Raw genomic sequence first — 13,929 nt, 5'->3', positions numbered from 1 at the left:
CAAAAATAAAAAACTTCCATATTCACCTCAATGCAGCAACATTGGTGTGATCCTGCAGCTGTCCCCTGCTGGCTCTAAGCCCCAGAAGTGAGCCATCTAGTGAGTGATCTAATGACTGCTGATCGCTCAGTTCTCAGTCCGCTGAGCGGAGAGCAGTGACTGCCCACCCAGCGCTCACCTGAGTGCTGGGCTAGGAAGGAGGCGGTAGCGACTTGCTCACAGTGGCACAATGACAGGTTGAGCCAGCTACCGATCAGGCATCCGGTAGATCCCAATAATATGGTGAAGATCCTTCCGGGTCCTGGAGAAGCTCTGTGATGTTGAGTCTGGGTCACAGGAGAGCACAAGTGCACTCCTAGGATCCACAAGAGAAGATCAAAAAAAAAAAAAAAAAAAAAACTTTGGCTATACTTCACTTTTAACCTACCCCTGCTCTTTTTAGCAACCAAGTTCACCACTTAGAAACCTTTTAACTACCTTCTGCCACATCCATAACCTACCCACTATGCACATAGTTACACTTAACACAATCTATGCAACACCTGACAACACCTTGTCAAAATATAGTCTAGAAGAGAACATGCATTGACAATTCAGTGTCCACTACTTATCAAATACCAATGGATTTCACACAAGGGACTTGGATTTGTTTTTGTTATATTGTAAGAATGTTTCAAATTTTGTACAGTGTATATATTGGGGTTGATTTACTAAAGGAAAAACCACTTTGCATTACAAGTGCACTTGAAGGTGCAGTCGCTGTAGATCTGAGGGGGACAGCAAAGAAAATTAAAAACAGCATTTTAGCCTGCACATGATTGGATGATAAAATCAGCAGAGCTTCCCCTCATATCTACAGCGACTGCACTTCCAAGTGCACTTGTAGTGCAAAGTGGATTTGCCTTTAGTAAATAACCCCCAATGTTACACTTATTTCCTTCAATAAAGCCTTAAAGTAGGAGTAAACTCCCTTGTATGATTTTTACCTATAGGTAAGCCTATAATTATTATTATACAGGATTTATATACCGCCAACAGTTTACGTAGCGCTTTACAACTTGAGGGTAGACAGTACAAATACAATACACTGTAATACAGTAGGAATCAGAGGGCCCTGCTCCTAAGGCCTACCTATAGGTACTGTAAATATCTCCTAAACTATACTAGCACAGTATGATTTAAACTGCCCGTGACTATTTTTTTTTTTTTTTTTTTTTAGGTGGTTTACTACCGCTCTAAAAGAAAAAAAAAAAAAAAAAAAAAACTGCGTTAGTGCTGGCTCACCCTAGCTCGACTTCTGATGTGATGTACAGTCACATGAGAAGGGTAAACACTATGGGGGAGAGTTACTAAAACTGTAGCACTCAGAATCTGGTGCAGTGATGCATGGTAGCCAATCAGCTTCTAACTTCAGCTTGTTCAATTAAAGCAGAGTTCCCCCCTCAATTTTTTTTTTTTGCACAGGCCTTTAATAGTATTAAGAAACATTTTTTTTAGTGGCTCCTAATCTGCCACTTCCTGGTCCACAGAGCTCTTCGTCACTTCCTCCCTCACCTGTGCTCCTGGGAAATGCGAGCCATCATTTCCCAGGAGTCAGTGGGCAGTACTGTGAGCAAAAATTGCGTTATTTCCCGACAGGAAATGACGCGATTTAAGACGATTGCCATAACAGGACTGGTCCTTCCTCCGTCATCACCTGTTATGGCAACTTTCTAAACAATCGGCCCTACGGCCGTTGGAGCATCGAGCATGAGCAATCGAAAGGTGCATGCTGGTTACCCAGCATGCACCTCTCCATCAGTAATCCAGGAAGAGATTGCGATTGGGCTTCACATGCCCACAATCATCATGGCAATGGCTAGAAGAGGATTTACTAAGTTGTGAGTATAAAATTAATAATATCCATCAGCAAAGATATAAAATAGTTCTTTATGTTAATAATGCATTATGTTCGGATACCTGAAAAAAGGAAAAAAAAAAAAAAAAAAAAGTGGCCAGAACTCCGCTTTAAGCTTTTAAAATAAAACCTGGAAGCTGATTGGTTTCTATGCAGATAGAATTTGCACACTCCACTTTTAGTAAATCTCCCCCATTCTTTTCAATGGTGCCTGTTCCCATCAATGCGACTCAGCGCGGTGCGATTGTGGAAAAGGTTTCTATGCTACTTTAGTGCAAATCAGTCCCAAAAGATTATGCAAAAATGGCAATACACAATCACACTGAAAAACACGTAAAAAAAAAATCACACTGCGGCAGTATGAACCCAGCTTAAGCCCTGGTTCACATTGGTATAACTTGACATGCAATTTGAAATGTCAAATCGGCGGCAATTGCACCGTCCTAATCGGTGCGACGCTGCATTTGGGGCGCCGCACCGATTTCAAAAAGTAGTTTCTGTACTACCTTTTGCATTGACATCTGTGCAGAAAGCTGCACAGATGTATCTGAAATCGTGGCCGAAAGCGGGACTGACATGCGGGAGTGAAATAATGCGAGTTATGCTGAACTCGCACTGCTTCATTCCCGCAGCTCAGTGTGAACCTGGGCTTAAAGAGGTGTTCCATCCTTGGAAAAAAATAAAATAAGTCAGCAGCTACAAATACTGTAGCTGCTGACTTTTAATATATAGACCGTGCAGGTTTAGGAGATATTCTTTTTACCTACAGGTAAGCCTTTAGGCCAGTGATGGCAAACCTTGGCACCCCAGATGTTTTAGAACTACATTTCCCATGATGCTCATGCACTCTGAAATGTAGTTGAGCATCATGGGAAATGTAGTTCCAAAACATCTGGGGTGCCAAGGGTCGCTATCACTGCTATAGGTTTACCTGTAGGTAAAAATTATCAAGTGGGCAATAAAACCGCTTTAAGAAGTGTTCAGTATAGAACAGACTTGCTCAACCAAGGTTCCTTGACCATTGCTGAATTGATCTTCCACCTACACTGGCCACCAATGCTGGGGAGGGAGGGTCATGTTCTACACTAACGACTAATGTTAAGAGACCACAAATTTCAATGCTTGTATTGCTTTTCTGTTATTATTTATTTTAACACTATTAGTGATAATAAATGTATCATTTATGCCGCGTACACACGGTCGGACTTTTCGTCTACAAAAGTCCAACGGACGCTGACGGACTAAAGCTGGCTGGTAATCCGATCGTGTGTGGGCTTCTCCGGACTTTCAACTGACTTTTTTAGCCTCAAATCCGACGGACTTTAGATTTGAAACATGCTTCAAATCTTTACGTCGTAAGTACGACGGACCCCGAAATCCGCTCGTCTGTGTGCTAGTCCGACGGACAAAAACCCATGCTATGGCAGCTATTGGCTACTGGCTATGAACTTCCTTATTTTAGTCCGGTGTACATCATCACGTACGAATCCGTCGGACTTTTGTGTGGTCGTGTGTAGGCAAGTCCGTTCGTAAGAAAGTCTGCCGCAAGTCCGCTGAAGGTACGTCGGAAGTCTGTCGGACAGGCTGTCGGACTTTTGTAGACGAAAAGTCCGACCGTGTGTACGCGGCATTACAGTAGGCAATTATAAATACCTCATCTGTCCTAGGTATCAAATGCTCTTCCACATTCTTTTATTACTTTTACTTAAAAAAAAAAACTTTGCACAAGTTATTGATCGCACTTATGTACTATCCGTTGTAGGTATAACAACTTTTACCATAGGTTCCCCGAGACCTAGAATCTATGTCAAGGGCTCTTCCAAGTTAAAAAGTTTGAGAAGGGTTTTCATGGAACATCCAACTCATTAACAAGCTGACACTGGGGACACAAACAATGAGCTACACCTCCATGTCCTCAGTGCCACGGGTCAGTAGCAGAGCTGTGTGCGGTCTCCTCTAGGTAATGAGGTAAAATTACACGTTACACACAGGCTAAGCAAAATGTTGTTAAAAAGGAACAGTGCAAAATACGAGAACGTAATAAAAAAACAAAAATAAAGCGTTAATGGTAGAAGATCCATCTCGCTGACACTGGGGACAACGCAGCTATACATCGCATTTCTGGGTGTCGAGGCACTAAAGCTCCCTGGGGTCAGATCTTAGGGCTGTGTGGGCTCTGCTCTGGGTTATATATATATATCAGAATAACTCTGGGAAAGCTATAATGTGTACACACGGAAAAATAGAGCCATTTTCACTATGAAATATCCAACTCACTGACACTGGGGGACACAAACACACAACTATAACCCATAATATAGTGCTAGCTCCTCAGGGTCAGGGCTGAGAGCTGTGTGTGGTCCATTCTGGGTTGTATGCCACAATTACATTGGGAAAGCTATAATGAAAACCTAAAACACAATTAAAGTGCACTCACAGTAAACAATAATAAATTGTTAATAATAATAAAATCAGTGTTTACTATGAAATACCTAACTTACTGATCTTGGGGACATAAACACTGAGTTATAATCCCTTAGTTCAGGCCATTGGGAGTGTAAGCTCTGGGGTCTACTCTAGGCTATGTGTCTAAACTTCATTGGGGAAGCTATGACAACTAGTATGAAATATCCACTCACGGGTTTATAAAACAGACTATCAGAGTTTATGCTCTGGGGACAAGGACTGAGCTGCGTGCGGTCTGCTCTGGGTTATGTGCTAGATTGTAAGCTCTAACGAGCAGGGCCCTCTGATTATTGTATTGTACTTGTACTGTCTGCCCTAATGTTGTAAAGCGCTGCGTAAACTGTTGGTGCTATATAAATCCTGTATAATAATAATAATAATAATAATGTGTCAGTATTACATTTGAAAACCTATTAGAAGCATTAAACTGTACACACAGAACAAACAGCAATGTTCACTATGAAATCTCCAATTCACAGACACTAGGGAAATCCAAGATATATTCCCTGAGTACAAGTCATTAGAGTGTAAACTCTGGGGACAAGAACAAAGCTGTGTGTGGTCTATTCTGTGTTATGCATTGGAACTGCACTGGGCAAGCCTGTAATTGGAAGCTGTATAACAATATTGTACACACAGTGTTCACTATGCAACATCAAACTCACTGACACTGGGGAAACACCAATTTAGAATCCATGGGTGCAGGCTATCAGAGTGTAAGCTCTGGGGTCAAGGACGGAGGACTGTGTGCGATCTACTCTGAGTTATATATCATTAAGCTAGGAAAACTGAGGAGTGGAAAGGTGTATACAAACACACTGGGGTATATTTACTAAAACTGGAGCATGCAAAATTTGGTGCAGCTCTGCATAGAAACCAATCGGCTTCCAGTTTTTTTTTTTTTTTGGTGTTAAGCTTAATTGAACAAGCTGAAGTTAGATGCTGATTGGTTTCTATGCAGAGCTGAACCAGATTTTGCACGCTCCAGTTTTAGTAAATCAACCCCACTAAATGTGGAATAATAAGGCCGTGTTCACTTTGAAATACCCAGTTCACTGGCGGCGGGGACACACTGGGGTTTATTTACTAAAGCTAGAGAGGGCAAAATGTGTCACAATTCTGCAGAGAAACCAATCAGCTTCCAGGTTTTATTGCTAAAGCGTAATTAAACAAGCTGAGGTGAGAAACCAATTGGTTTCTTGGCAGAATTGTGACAAATTTTGCCCTCTCTAGCTTTAGTAAATAAATCCCACTGAGTTACAATATTACAATACAGGCCATTAAAGTGTAAGCTCCTGGGACAAGAACTGAGGATCCTGTTAGGTCTGCTCTGGGCTCTATATCAGAACTTTCCTTTAGATTTACAAAAACCATATAATAGGAGGTCAAACCTAAACACGTTCAATTTGTATGCAATCAGGCAGGCCCTTGCATTACATAGTTGAAGGTAAATATAAAGAAAATTGAATAAGAAAATTGTATTGTGTATGGCCAGCTTAAGCTCCTGAGACAAGGACCGAGGGCTGTGTGTGGACTGTTCTGGGGCTGAGTATCAAGCTATAATAAGTAGTGAAGTATACACACTAAATGTGGAAGATCAGAAGAGCTCACTGACACTGGGGACACACCGTGTTATAATCCCTGAGTGCATAACATTAGAGTATAAGCTCTGTGGGCAAGGACTGAGAGCTATTTGGGGTTATTTGGGATTGGGCTATTTTTTCTGGGTTGTGTATCAGTAATATACTGGGAAAGCTATGATGAGTAGTAAGGTGTATTCATACGATAAACAAAGAATAATAGAGGCGTGTTCATTGTGAAATAACCAACAAACACAGCTGACAGTGTTATAATATCTGAGTTTAGGCCATTAGAATGTAAGTTCCTGGGACAAGGACTGAGTGCGGTCTACTCTAGGTTGTGTAATAGTATTACACTGGAAAAGCGATGATGAGGCATTGTAAGGTGTATACACACCAAATTCAGAATAATAGAGCCGTGTTCATAATGAGTTATAATCTCTGAGTGCAGGACATTAGAGTGTAAGCTCTGGGGACAAGGACTGAGGGCTGCGATTTTGGTCCAATCTCGGATGTGTATCCGAATTAGGCTGGTAAAGCTATGATGAGAAGTAGTAAGGTGTACTCATACTATAAATACCGAGCCCTGTTGACTATGAAATAACCAACTCACCACAGCTGTCACAGTTATAATCAAAGAATTAAGGCCATATGAGTGTAAGCTCCTGGGACAAGAACTGAGGGCTGTGTGTATCCTGCTCCAGGTTGTGTATCAGTATTACACTAGGAAAGCTATGATGAGAATTAGTAAGGTGTACTCATACTATAAACACAGAATAATAGGAGCCGTGTTCACTATGAAATAACCAACTCACCACAGCTAAAACAGAGATATAATCAGTGAGCTTACCTCATTAGAATGCAAGCTCCTGGGACAAGGATGAAGGGATGTGTGCCGGTTGTGTTATCAGATTGGAAAAGCTATCATAGGAAGTAGCAGGGCGTACACAGACACTAAATAGAGTATAACAAAGCCGTGTTAACTATGAAATCTCCAACGCACACTCCGAGTTATATTACAGACCATCATTAAAGTGTTAACTCCTGGGGACAAGAACTCAGGACTGTGCTATCATGCTATGATAGGAAGTAATGATGTGTAGACACACAATAGAGTCTTACAAAGCCGCTTTCACTATGAAATCTCCAGGTCGCACTCTACGTCATGCTACAGACCATTAGAGTGTAAGCTCCTGGGATAAGAACTGAGGGCTGTGTGTGGTCTGTCCTGGGTTGTTAGACTGCAAAAAAAGCTGCGATAGGAAGCAGTGAAATATACACACACAGTGAATACAGAATAATTGGGCAGTGTTCAGTATGAAATCGCCAGCTGACACGCTGAGTTCTAACACAGTCCATTAGAGTGTAAGCTCCTGGGGACAAGGACCGAGGGCTGTTTTATCAGATTGGGAAAGTTATGATAGGAAGTAATGAAGTATACACACAATAAATAGAGTATAACTAAGCTGTCTTCACTATAAAATCTCCAGCTGATACTCCCAGTTATACTACAGACCATTAAAGTGTAAGCACCTGGGACAAGGACTGAGGGCTGTGTGTGGTCTGCCCTGGGTCGTGTTATCAGACTGGGAAAGCTATGATAGGAAGTAGTGGATTGTACAGGGCAGTGTTCCCTATGAAATCTCCGGCTGACACCGGGGAGTTCCAACACAGGCCATTAGAGTGTAAGCTCCTAGGACAAGGCTCTGGTTTGTATATCTGAATTAGACTGGTAAAGGTATGATAGGGTGAAGTGTACACACACTGTAAATACGTAAAAACAGGGTGGTGTTCAGAATGAAACCTCCAGCTGACACACAGTTCTAACACAAAGAGTGTAAGCTCCTGGGACGAGAACTGCAGGCTGTGTTATCAGACTTGGAAAACTTTGATAAGAAGTAGTGGATTGTACACACACAAAGCAGTGTTCACTATGGAATCTCCAGCTGACACAAGGGAGTTCTAACACAGGCCATTAGAGTGTAAGCTCCTGGGACAAGCCTCTGGTTTGTATATCAGAATCAGATTGGGATAGCAATTTAGGAAGTAGTGAAGTAAACACACACAATAGAGTATAACTAAGCTGTGTTCACTATGAAATCTCCAGCTGACACTATGGAATCTCCAGCTGAGTTACACTACAGACCATTAAAGTCTAAGCTCCTGGGACAAGGACTGAGGGCTGTGTGTGGTCTGTCCTGGGTTGTGTTAGACTAGGAAAGATAATAAGCAGTGAAGTGTGTGTATATACACACACACACAGTGAATACAGAATAACAGGGCAGTGTTCAGCGTTAGCGTGTAAGCTCCTGGGACAAGGACTGCAGGTTATGTGGGGTCTACTCTGGGTTGTGTTTTACATTGGGAAAGCTTTGACAGGAATAAGTGAATTGTACACACACGGGGCAGTGTTCACTATGAAATCTCCAGCTGACACTGGGAAGTTCTAACACAGGCCATTAGAGTGTAAGCTCCTGCGACAAGGACTGCGAGCTATGTGCGGTCTACTCTGGGTTGTGTATCACATGGGGAAAGTTTTTATAGGGTGTAGTGCATTATACACACACACAGGGCAGTGTTCACTATGAAATCTCCAACTGACACTGGGGAGTTCTAACACGGGCTTTTAGAGTGTAAGCTCCTGAGACAAGGACTGAGTGTTGTGTGTGTGGTCTGTCCTGGGTTGTTTTATCAGACTGGAAAAGCTATGACAGAAAGCAGTGAAGTGTACACTATAAAACCTTCAGCTGACACTGGGGAGTTTCTAACACAGGCCATTAGAGTGTAAGCTCCTGGGACGAGGACTGCAGGCTGTGTATCACATTGGTAAAAGCCATGATAGAAGGTAGTGAACTGTACACACACGGGGCAGTGTTCACTATGAAATCTCCAGCTGACACAAAACAGACCATTAGAGTGTAAGCTCCTGGGACGAGGACTAATGCCCCGTACACACGGTCGGACATTGATCGGACATTCCGACAACAAAATCCTAGGATTTTTTCCGACGGATGTTGGCTCAAACTTATCTTGCATACACATGGTCACACAAAATCCGATCGTTCTAAACGCGGTGACGTAAAACACGTACGTCGGGACTATAAACGGGGCAGTGGCCAATAGCTTTCATCTCTTTATTTATTCTGAGCATGCCTGGCACTTTGTCCGTCGGATTTGTGTACACACGATCGGAATTTCCGACAACGGATTTTGTTGTCAGAGAATTTTATATCCTGCTCTCAAACTTTGTGTGTCGGAAAATCCGATGGAAAATGTGTGATGGAGCCTACACACGGTCGGAATTTCCGACAACAAGGTCCTATCACACATTTTCCGTCGGAAAATCCGAGCGTGTGTACAGGGCATAAGGGTTGTGTCCGGTCTACTCTGGGTTGTGTATCGCATAGGGAAAGCAATAACAGGGAGTAGTGAATTGTACACACAGATCAGTGTTCACTATGAAATCTTCAACTGACACTGAGGATTTCAACCACACGTCGTTCGAGTGTAAGCTCCTGGGACAAGGCCCTGGTTTGCATATCAGAATTACACTGGGAAAGCAACGATAGTACAGCGAATTGTACAGAGTAATGTTCACTTTGAAATCTCCGGCTGACACTGGGGAGTTCTAACATAGGCTATTAGAGTGTAAGCTCCTGGGACGAGGACTAAGGGTTGTGTGCGGTCTACTCTGGGTTGTCTATCACATGGGGAAAGTTTTTATAGGGTGTAGTGCATTATACACACACGGGGCAGTGTTCACTATGAAATCTCCAACTGACACTGTGGAGTCCTAACACGGGCTATTAGAGTGTAAGCTCCTGGGACAAGGACTAAGGGCTGCGTGTGGTCTTGTTCTGGGTTGTGTATCACATTGGTAAAGCTATGATAGAAAGTAGTGAATTGTACACACAGGGGGCAATGTTCACTATGAAATCTCCAGCTGACACTGGGAAGTTCTAACACAGGCTATTAGAGTGTAAGCTCCGGGGACGAGGACTGCAGGCTGTGTGCGGTCTACTGTGGGTTGTGTATCACATGGAGAAAGTTTTTATAGGGTGTAGTAAAATATACACACACAGAGCAATGTTTACTATGAAATCTCCAACTGACACTGTGGAGTCCTAATATGGGCTATTAGAGTGTAAGCTCCTGAGACAAGGACTAAGGGCTGTGTGGGGTCTTGTTCTGGGTTGTGTATCACATGCCAAAAGTTTTTATAGGGTGTAGTGAAATATACACACACAGGGCAATGTTTAATATGAAATCTCCAGCTGACACTGCGGAGTCCTAACACGGGCTATTAGAGTGTAAGCTCCTGAGACAAGGACTAAGGGCTGCGTGGGGTCTTGTTCTGGGTTGCGTATCACATTGGTAAAGCTATGATAGAAAGTAGTGAATTGTACACACAGGGGGCAATGTTCACTATGAAATCTCCAGCTGACACTGGGAAGTTCTAACACAGGCTATTAGAGTGTAAGCTCCTGGGACAAGGCTCTGGTTTGTATATGAGAATTAGTCTGGGATAGGTAGCAGTGAAGTGTACACACAGACACAGTGAATACAGTACAACAGAGGGAGTTCAGAGAGCGGCCACTGGAGTGTAAGCTCCTGGGCCCAGGCCAGGCCGCAGTGTCCCGGGACAATAGGACGCGGAGTGGCGCCTGTCCTCCAGCCGCCGTGGAGGTGACCTCTCCCCCGGGGCGGGTTGTAGGAGAGCCCCCGGTCCCGTCACAGGTCGGGCCGCCCCCGCAGCTCTTCCCCTAATCCCGGGCCTAGCGCGGCCTGCGCTCTCCTCTCCGTCCCCAGATACACACACAGCACGGCCTTCAACCTCCCTCCCCACCGTCCATTACCACTCCTCCCCGAACCCCGGCCCTGTGTTTACCTGAGCGGCGGGCTTTGGCGGCGGCCTCCAGTCCGGGCCGCTGGGGGGAGCCGATCCTCAATGTCTCCGGGCCGAGCAGGATAATCCGGACATGAGGGGGAGCGGGAGGGGAAGGATCGGTTCTCCTCCTCCTCCTTCCCCGGGCCTGCCCCCCTCCCTCGCTCGCTCACCCTCTGCCCGGACACAGAGCAGGCCCCGAGCGCCCGACACAAGCTGAGGAGGAGGCGCCGCCTTCCCCGCCCCGGGAAGCAGCCAGTCAGCGCAGGCCGAGAGCCCTCCGGGGCCTGGGGGGAGAGAACCAACACGGCTGGCCGAGCGGTCACGGGAGGGAAGGGGGGGACGAGTCCGCTCCGGGCTGGCGCGCCACTCCGGCGATATTCGGGAATCCGCTTCTCCCTCACAGAACAAAATGCCGACCGGAAGTGCAGCTGCACGAAAGGACTCCCTCCACCGGCGCCAAACCGCCGAGCACCCCTCAGCCAGGGCCACTTCCGGTGTGTGTGTGTGACACAACACAGACTCAGCCAGGGACACTTCCGGTGTGTGTGCGTCTGCCTGTGACACCCTACAGGCCGGGCTTCTCCACACACAACTAGGTCATCATTGGGCCGCCCTGTGTGTGAGAGGACCGGACACTTCCGGTGTGGGTCTGTGCCACGGCCGAACCGCCGCCAGGTCCTGTCAGAGACAGGAAATCACATCCACAGTGTGAAGTACATCCATAAAAACATTCACAGTGTTCACTACATCTTCATCATAAACTGTACAGTGTTCACTACGTCTTCATCATAAACTGTACAGTGTATACTACATTCCCCATAAACTGTACAGTGTACACTACATCTTCATCATAAACTGTACAGTGTGCACTACATCCATCATAAACTGTACAGTGTACACTACATTCCTCATAAACTGTACAGTGTGCACTACATTCCTCATAAACTGTACAGTGTGCACTACATTCCTCATAAACTGTACAGCGTGCACTACATTCCTCATGAACTGTACAGCGTACACTACATTCCTCATGAACTGTACAGTGTGCACTACATTCCTCATAAACTACAGTGTGCACTACATCCCTCATAAACTTTACAGCATCCACTACATCCCTCATGAACTGTACAGTGTGCACTACATCCCTCATAAACTTTACAGTGTGCACTACATCCCTCATAAACTTTACAGCATCCACTACATCCCTCATGAACTGTACAGTGTGCACTACATCCCTCATAAACTTTACAGTGTGCACTACATCCCTCATAAACTGTACAGTGTGCACTACATTCCTCATAAACTGTACAGTGTACACTACATCCCTCATAAACTGTACAGTGTACACTACATCCCTCAAAAACTGTACAGTGTGCACTACATCCCCCATAAACTGTACAGTGTACACTACATCCCTCATAAACTGTACAGAGTACACTACATACCTCATGAACTGTACAGCATGCACTACATTCCTCATAAACTGTACAGTGTACACTACATCCCTCATAAACTGTACAGTGAATACTACATCTTCATCATAAACTGTACAGTGTACACTAAATTCCTCATAAGCTGTACAGCGTGCACTACATCTCTCATGAACTGTACAGTGTGCACTACATCCCTCATAAACTTTACAGTGTGCACTACATCCCTCATAAACTGTACAGTGTACACTACATCCCCCATAAACTGTACAGTGTACACTACATTCCTCATAAACTGTACAGTGTACACTACATCCCTCATGAACTGTACAGTGTGCACTACATCCCCCACAAACTGTACAGTGAACACTACATCCCTTATAAACTATACAGTGTCCACTACATTCCTTATAAACTGTACAGTGTGCACTGCATTCATTAAAAAAAACATCCACAGTGCACTACATCCATTATAAACTGTACAGTGTGCACTGCATTCCCCATAAACTGTACAGTGTACACTATATTCCTCATAAACTGTACAGTGTACACTACATCCCTCATACACTGTACAGTGTGCACTACATCCCTCATAAACTGTACAGTGTACACTACATCCCTTATAAACTGTACAGTGTACACTGCATTCCTTATAAACTGTACAGTGTGCACTATCTCATCCATAAAAAATCCACAGTGTGCACTACTTCCCTCAAACTGTACAGTGTACACTACATCTTCATCATAAACTGTACAGTGTGTACTACATTCCTCATAAACCGTGCAGTGTACACTATATTCCTCATAAACTGTACAGTGTACACTACATCTTCATCATAAACTGTACAGTGTACACTACATTCCTCATAAACTGTACAGTGTGCACTACATCCCTCATAAACTGTACAGTGTACACTACATCTTCATCATAAATTGTACAGTGTTCACTACATCTTCATCATAAACTGTACAGTGTACACTACATCCCTCATAAACTGTACAGTGTACACTACATCCCTCATAAACTGTACAGTATGTACTACATTCATAAAAAAAAACACCCACAGTGTGCAGTACATCCTTCGTGAACTGTACAGTGTGCACTACATCCCTCATAAACTGTACAATGTACACTACATCCCCCATAAAATGTACAGTGTACACTACATTCCTCATAAACTGTACAGTGTGCACTACATTCCTCATAAACTGTACAATGTGCACTACATTCCTCATAAACTGTACAGTGTGCACTACAACCACCATGAACTATACAGTGTGCCCTACATCCCTCATAAACTGTACAGTGTACACTAAATGCTCCAAAAACTGTACAGTGTGCACTACATCCCTCATAAACTGTACAGTGTGCACTACATCCCTCATAAACTGTACAGTGTGCACTACATCCCCCATAAACTGTACATTGTTTACTACATCTTCATCATATAATGTACATTGTACACTGCATTCCTCATAAACTGTACAGTGTGCACAGCATTAATAAAAAAACATCCACAGTGTGCACTACATCCCTCATAAACTGTACAGTGTGCACCTCATCCATAAAAAAAATCCACAGTGTGCACTACATTCCTCAAACCATACAGTGTACACTACATCCCCCATAAACTGTACAGTGTACACTAAATCCCCCATAAACTGTAC

The 13,929-nt window shown here is 44.0% G+C and overlaps 1 protein-coding gene across 5 annotated transcripts in view; it reads right to left on the bottom strand.

Annotated features, from left to right (window-relative positions):
- Positions 1-11,337, bottom strand: part of NIPBL (NIPBL cohesin loading factor) — a 235,684-nt gene extending 224,347 nt beyond the window's left edge. For 3 of the 5 annotated variants that reach the window (XM_073621291.1, XM_073621308.1, XM_073621318.1), the window contains exon 1: positions 10,832-11,335. The gene's annotated coding sequence lies outside the window, so the exon portion shown is untranslated. Of the gene's footprint in view, positions 1-10,831 lie in introns of all 5 variants that reach the window. The other 2 variants (XM_073621328.1, XM_073621339.1) reach the window with 2 other exon arrangements.
- Positions 11,338-13,929: the final 2,592 nt, after the last annotated feature.

This window comes from Aquarana catesbeiana, linkage group LG01 (assembly GCF_042186555.1).
Source record: "Aquarana catesbeiana isolate 2022-GZ linkage group LG01, ASM4218655v1, whole genome shotgun sequence".
Lineage (NCBI taxonomy): Eukaryota > Metazoa > Chordata > Amphibia > Anura > Ranidae > Aquarana > Aquarana catesbeiana.
Note: the sequence above shows the minus strand (reverse complement) of the source record. Positions and strands in the feature narration are given on the sequence as shown.